Source organism: Eulemur rufifrons, chromosome 7, assembly GCF_041146395.1.
Source record: "Eulemur rufifrons isolate Redbay chromosome 7, OSU_ERuf_1, whole genome shotgun sequence".
In the NCBI taxonomy this organism is placed as follows: Eukaryota; Metazoa; Chordata; class Mammalia; order Primates; family Lemuridae; genus Eulemur; species Eulemur rufifrons.
In genome coordinates, this window is record NC_090989.1 from 15,097,562 (window position 1) to 15,104,355 (window position 6,794).

Consider the following 6,794-nt stretch of genomic DNA (forward strand, 5'->3'; position numbering starts at 1 on the left):
AATCACACGAATGATGAAAACAGAAAGTAGAAATTTAAATAATCAAGAGTTTCAACTCAGTACACACTTAAGAGGTACAACACATAATGTTCTCTCCTTCAATCTGTTAAAAATTCCCAAGTTTCATAACCACTGAACTAGAACGAACTCATATTATACCACCCAGTGGAGCAACCAATAGTTTACTGAACAAACAGACAAGGCACATTCAAGGCCATAGGAAATAAAACAGAAAGACACAGATCTTCACCATCAAGAAACTTATACTCTACTTGAAACGATGGCCAAAATGTTTGACACAACCTTTCTGAATTACTAACAGGTACAAGAAGCTATATGATAAATGTGTCTACTGTATTCATATGCATATCCTGTATAATTTTTCTATATTAGTATAGACATGTCATCTAAAGAAAACACAATACTTAGAAGTAGTAAATAACAGGTAAAAATTTATGTTCCAAATGTTCCCAACAAACTGTATAGCACCCAGGAACATGTATTGAGAAACTGAGTTCTGTCCTGATATTAATAAGCAGGAAGGGAGTGGACAGGATACTAAACCTGCTGGGCCACATACGTCAACTATAATGTGAAGAAGACACTGGACTAAGAATGGCAAGTGTTTTTATTTCTCCAAAAGCCAATTTCAATTAACTGGTAGTAACTGCCTCTAGAGCACTCTGCTGAAACTGTTGGAGTCTTTTAAATAAAGAGCTATGTCCTGGGTTCCTTGCCCTCAGAAGTTGGGTGTGTTTGAGATGGTGCTACTGATTTATCATCAGAGCATTCACTTGAGTTGTTTTTCCAGCAGCAGTGACCTGGGGCACTCCTCAGTCTCACTTGTGATCAATGGCTACAATTCAACTCTGGGAAGCTACAAAATGTGGCTGTGTAACTAAGTACTTCCCTGATTCTGAACAAAAGATAATAACACCTAACATTTGTTGATGTTTAACACATTAACTGCCATGCAAGTTGTATTTAACTCACTAGTTTTGAGCCCTGGGCCTCCCTCCTAAAGCATAAGCAGTTAGTTCCTGAAAATCTTACTTGTAAATAATGTTCTTATTGTTACAATGAATATTGACAATTTAATTGCATCTAACTCATGCACAGAAAACAATAAAAAATAACAAATTTTTCATTAACTTAGGATCGTTTTATTTTCGAAGTTTTTATTCTATTTTTGTAATAAAACACCATTGCCCCAAGGAAAAAAAATTTTTTTCCAGTGAAGCAGTCAATGTATTAATACAGAGCTGATCCTGTTCCAACCACATCTTAACCCATATTAATTCATTTAATCCCCACAACAATCTCTATGACATAGATTCTATTATCACCATCCCCGTTTTACAGAGGAGACAATGAGGCACTAAACACTAGGTGGAACAGCTTGCTCAAGGGTTCAGAGGGGGTGACACAGCCAGAACTTGACCTGAAGCAGTCTGATCACTTACTTTTAACCATTTTGCTTACTGCTTCTCTGTCAACTGTACAGAGATCACATTTGGGACTTCAGTTCTGTTAATGCTACACGTTCAGTAAGCCAGATGCCCAGACTTCGCAGTGGTACAACTCAGTATATTATCTGTAGTCCTAAAATGTTTACTCTCTCTCTCCAAGAGGCCCGCATTCTGGCAAAACACTAAAATTACTGGTGTATTACCTTATTTGGCATATTTTTTAAATACAGGAGAGGGGGACAGAAGGCATATGAAAGTCAACGGAATGCTAAATATTAATATTAACCACCCCCAGCACTCATAAGACGTTGATTTTCTTAATAAATGTGACTTCCCAAGAGATTTGCTAAATAAGTAGTCTTATTAATCCTCATTAAGAATGGCTGTAAGTTTGTCAAAAAAAGGGGCAGACTTCAAGGAGTAACAGAGTAATTTTTAAAAGAATTTGCTATATACATATTACACTCCAATGTGTAGATTATCTTCAAATGTTCCCATTACACCTTTTTACACATCACTACATACATTAAAAAAACCAATTGCTGGGCTTGTCTCCAAATTCAAAATATGTTATCAAATGCAACTATTTTTTTCTATTTCCATCTTCAACATCAACAATGTAACAAGAAATGTACATTCAAGCTTCTAATCTTTAAGGTACAATATAAAAAGAACTACATATGAAATAAAAATTAAATGGAATATTAAGAACATTTTGAAAGAACTATAGCTCTTAAGATGTAATCAGAAGCTTTTTAAAAAGCATTTCCATTATTGAAAGAATGTTATTGTCAGTAGTTAACACTTTTTATGTTTTCCAACAGAAAAGGGGTAGGGACAGGCACCCAAATTATATAATATGCATGCTCTACTTTTAGTCTGTATCTTTAAGCTTAATGTCTTTCTTATTTCACATAAAAGTAAATTTAAAAATCAAAGTTTTAATATTTTCTTCCCAAATAAATCACCTTCACCCCACCTTCGAGTCCCTAATAACTAAAAAATTCATAACTTCTAATCTCCTCTATTCCCAAACTTAAAGCAACAAAATTAATCATTTTTCCTAATTCAAAATGTTTTAAATTACCTACCATCAATAATAATCATTCTTTTGACCACAGGTCAGGGCCAAATCCGCCCTCCACATTTCCCATTCCTGAACTTTATTATGAGGACTCATATGTTTGGGTTGTATCCTCATTTTTTAAGCAAGCAGCAATGACACAAGATGTAAAGACAGTAGCACCATATAGCAAGAGAATGAGACAGATACGTATGGTTTGCCTTTCATTAAACAGTTCTTTCTAGACTTGACCCAATGAGACCTGTCAATTCCACCTATAGTCTCCCTACCCTCCTCCCTCCTCTCAGACACCAGAAACTACTTGTGTATGCATGAAAAGCCAAGGTCCACATCAAACAGAACAAGTCCCCTTCTGTGTTCTCATAAAGAAATTTTTATGAAGAACAAAGTCAATTCACTTTTTGAAACTTATAGACCACACAACAAAACCACAAAAAGCAAACAAAAAACTAAGTACAGTAAAAGTACTAAATATTTTTGTTACAATACTGCTTACTGGGTTACTCCTAGCTGCAAATTTCTTCCCCAGTCTTAGTTCTCTCCAGCACAAATTTATTCTCAGGCACTAGGTCATGAGGATACCCAGTGTTTAACCACCACCTCAGTGCCACTTGGCCACTATGAGTGCTATTGCACTTCACCCACTGATTACCTGTATCAATACAGGCAACCCCAGCTGAGTCCCCTTCAGCCTTCTGAAGCAACCCCTTTAGAGTGCTCCTTGGCCTTTTATAGTGGAGGCATGTGACGCGTGTCTGCACCAGCTGTTTCTAATTACCTCTCTGGCTGGGGTGAATGACTCAGCAACCCAACTTTTTTAGAGTCATCCCACCTTGTTATCCAACAAACATATTGAAGAATGGTAAACCACTTGACAGAACCATAGGTTAAACGACAATACCCGACGCAATCACTACACGGAGGCCACTCTACTCCAAGCTGACTCACCAGGAGCCTCTTTTCCCTAGGCTTCTTTAAAAGGGCCAAAGGCAGAAGTGGCAAGTGCCTTCAAGCCCAGCCCAGCCCTTGCACCACTACCCCAAGACCAGGAAGAAACAAACAGACCTCTTCCCATTTCTCTGGTTGACCATGTGAAGCACTAAAGTGCTCTGCCACTAACAGGTCTAAGGTTTCCGCCCTTTCTTTCTAACCGCCTTACCTGCAAACCCTCTGGGATGTAAGGGACTGTTCAAGTATACGAACAAAGACCTAGTGGTGGCATCCACCAAGTGTAACAGTCCTAACTAACACTCAGATAATTCTCCAAAAACAGTAGCATCCTACAAAACAATCTTTGTTCCTCAAAACATGACACTGTGGCTTTTCTCCGCACTTGTTCTTTCACAATTACTACTGCACTTTACCTTGAATCAGCCCAAGTTTAACGCAGAAGGCTCACCGCATAAAAGCATTCCGCACAATTGTACTCAATGACAGGAAACTGCCGTGGAAGAATGAAAAAGCAATGGCACACATGTTACATTACACGAGCACAAAGCTGGCGTCTCTATAGTCAACACCCACTCTCACCATATTGTGAGAATCTCAATTACAACGTGTGGGCAAAACTACAACAAAGGGAGCCCTGGGATCTCCAGTCCCCAAAATCAGTCTTCATTAAATCCGGCTCAGCAAGGTGGTATTGTCGCTCCAGCCACGAACTCGGCCTCCCTTACGTGGTTACTCGCGCGACACACACCCAGGCCGTACCAAAGACGAGAGGCAGCAGCTCTCCGGACGCCGCGGCAGCGGAGGGTGGTGGCAGGGGGCGGGAGGACAACACGGGCCCGGGCCGCGAGGGCGGTGCTGATGTGTCACAGCCCCGGCGGGCCGCAGGCTCGGGTGGGGAGCGGGAGCCGGGGACCCCGGACCCCAGCACGCCCCGGCCCCCGCCCCGGGTAAAGTGCAGCGCGGGCCGGTAAACAACAACGCAGGAGCCACGGGCACCGACGGCTCGCCCTTCCGGGGGACGCGGCCACTTCCAGGAACACGGGCCGCGGACGCCCCTGGCAGGCCCGGCTCTGCGCCCCCCGCCCCGAGAGCAGCCGCTCGAGCCCCTCGCCGCCTCCCCGGACCTGCCCGCTGGTTGCCCCTCAGGCTGGCGCCCGCGACCCCAAGCGACGCCGCGCGGATCCCCCCCCCGGGAAAGGGCGGCAGGACGGCCGAGCCACTCACCAGAGCCGAGGCGCGGCGCGGCCCGACTGACGGTAGCGAGCGAGCCCGGCGGGCGGCGCGGGCAGCGGTCAGGTGACTCACTCCCTCCGCGCGGCCGGCCGCCCCCGACCCTCCCTCCCTGCGCTCCGGTCGCCGAAACCCCGCCCGCCCGCCGCGCGAGGCCCCGCCCCGCCGCGCGAGGCCCCGCCCCGCCCCCACCAGAGGCCCCGCCCAGCCGCCAGCGAGGCCCGGGTCAGCGAGCGAGCGCGGGCGGGGGTCGCCGCAGCCGGAAGCCCAGGCGAGCGCTTGCGGGGAGCGGCGCGCGGGCGGGGCGGGGCAGGCCCCGAGGCGGCGGCGGAGGCCCCCTGCCTGCGCGTGGAGCACCCTTCACCAACACGGCCCGTCTCCTGAGCGGACGAGACACCCGGGGACCACCTCCTCCTTTCCCGGCTGAGGGCGGAAAGGCAGGGCTGGCTGACGGCCCCCTCGCCCCGTGTCCCCGGACTCCCTAACGCAGCCAAGCCGCCGCGTGCCTCGGGCGCCCGCGGACACCAGGAGGGAGAACGGGCGCCGGCCCCACGGCCCTCCCCAGGACTCCATAGGGGTCGCCTGTGGCCCCCTCGGCAGAGCTCCTCGTCTGCCTTCCCTTGTGGTGGCCGGGCGCCCGAGTGCTCCAGGTATTTGAGCTTGCTGACAGGGACGTGTCAAGTGCATCCAGGTTTTTGCAGACAGCATCTGGGCAACCGTCCTGGTGTGTGACAGTGAAACAAGGGCGCCCGCTAACAGGTGTTCCCTTGCGCTGTAGCTGCCAGGGAGCTTCCCGCCAGCTTCGGCGCGCAGCGTTTTCCTCCTTTGGTGTTTCTCCAATTGACAGTTTTAAAGTTATGTCCCCAAGCCCTTTAACACCTCTGGAGTTTAAAGCACTGTCTCTCTGCGGAGAGGATTGGACGTAAGACAACCTTATCCGAGTTCCTGGGCAGGTAGCACCGACCCTGAGGCCTGTAGCCTTCGGATGATCTGTGTGAAGCGATTTTGTTGTTGGCTTTGGGATTCAAGTGGAGAGACATGAAGAAAAATTGGAGGCTAAATAGTAGCAGCCCCAGAGAGTATGGACTCGTTCTTGAACACAAGAACACAGCCCTCCAGCTCCCAGGGCAAAAAAAGGCTACCAAAATAATAAATTCAGGTATTATCACTAATATGGCTGTATTTTTACCCACAGGCTGTGGGACTTTGGGACGTCTGACTTACATCCAAAACACATGAGAAAATGACATAAGTGAAATTGAACCGGAGGGCAAGGTGATACACTGTGACCTAGAATCAGAGGCAGCTTCCTGGAGGAGGTAACATTTGTATTGGGTCTTTGGAAGAATGGGGCCCAGCAGTCCAGGGAGGGTCCAGAGGTAGAAGGCAGATGGCATCCTAGGCTGCCTGAGTTCATGGTGGGAGTACAAATATTTAGTAAAAAATGAGGAAAGGACACTTGGGAATAGTCCATGAAAGAAGGATTGGGGTTCTTACAGAACTGTGAGAGTTTCTGAGGCTTCACTCTTCTTCAACCCTGAACCAATAGAATTATATATTCTTCTTTTTCCCCATGCCTGTGCAGTTTCTTCTAGGGGAAAAACAGACACCTCCCTGTTGGAGAGGAATTCTTGCTTCTTTACTCTAGATAAAGGTGATGACATTTTCTAGCCTGAAAATTATGACATATACCCTGATATATTTAATTATTTAACAAGTTCTTACAAAGGTATACCAAGATACTGAGACTATCAAGGTAGTTAGGAATGACTCTCAGACTTCAGAGTGCATCAGAATATCTGGGGTGCTTTTTAAAATGCAGGTTCCTGGGCCCTGCCCCCATAGATTCTGATTTTGTAGGTCTGAGTGGGACCTAAGGATCTCCATTTTTAATACTGACAGAGATGGTCTTTAGATCACACTTGAGAAGTACTGAGTTAGAGCTTATGGTGTATAGTAGGGATAGGATGGAAAATGAAATTAGAGAATGAAACAAAACCAAGTCAGAATGGGAAGGGCCTCATGCACTGTGCCTACAGTTTGGACATTACCCCATGGGC

The 6,794-nt window shown here is 46.5% G+C and overlaps 1 protein-coding gene across 2 annotated transcripts in view; it reads right to left on the reverse strand.

Annotated features, from left to right (window-relative positions):
- The window catches only part of BACH1 (BTB domain and CNC homolog 1), a 44,452-nt gene extending 39,686 nt beyond the window's left edge, over positions 1-4,766 (reverse strand). The window contains exon 1 of one of the 2 annotated variants that reach the window (XM_069475003.1): positions 4,729-4,766. The gene's annotated coding sequence lies outside the window, so the exon portion shown is untranslated. Of the gene's footprint in view, positions 1-3,917; positions 3,962-4,728 lie in introns of those variants that run through there. The other variant, XM_069475004.1, reaches the window with a different exon arrangement.
- Positions 4,767-6,794: the final 2,028 nt, after the last annotated feature.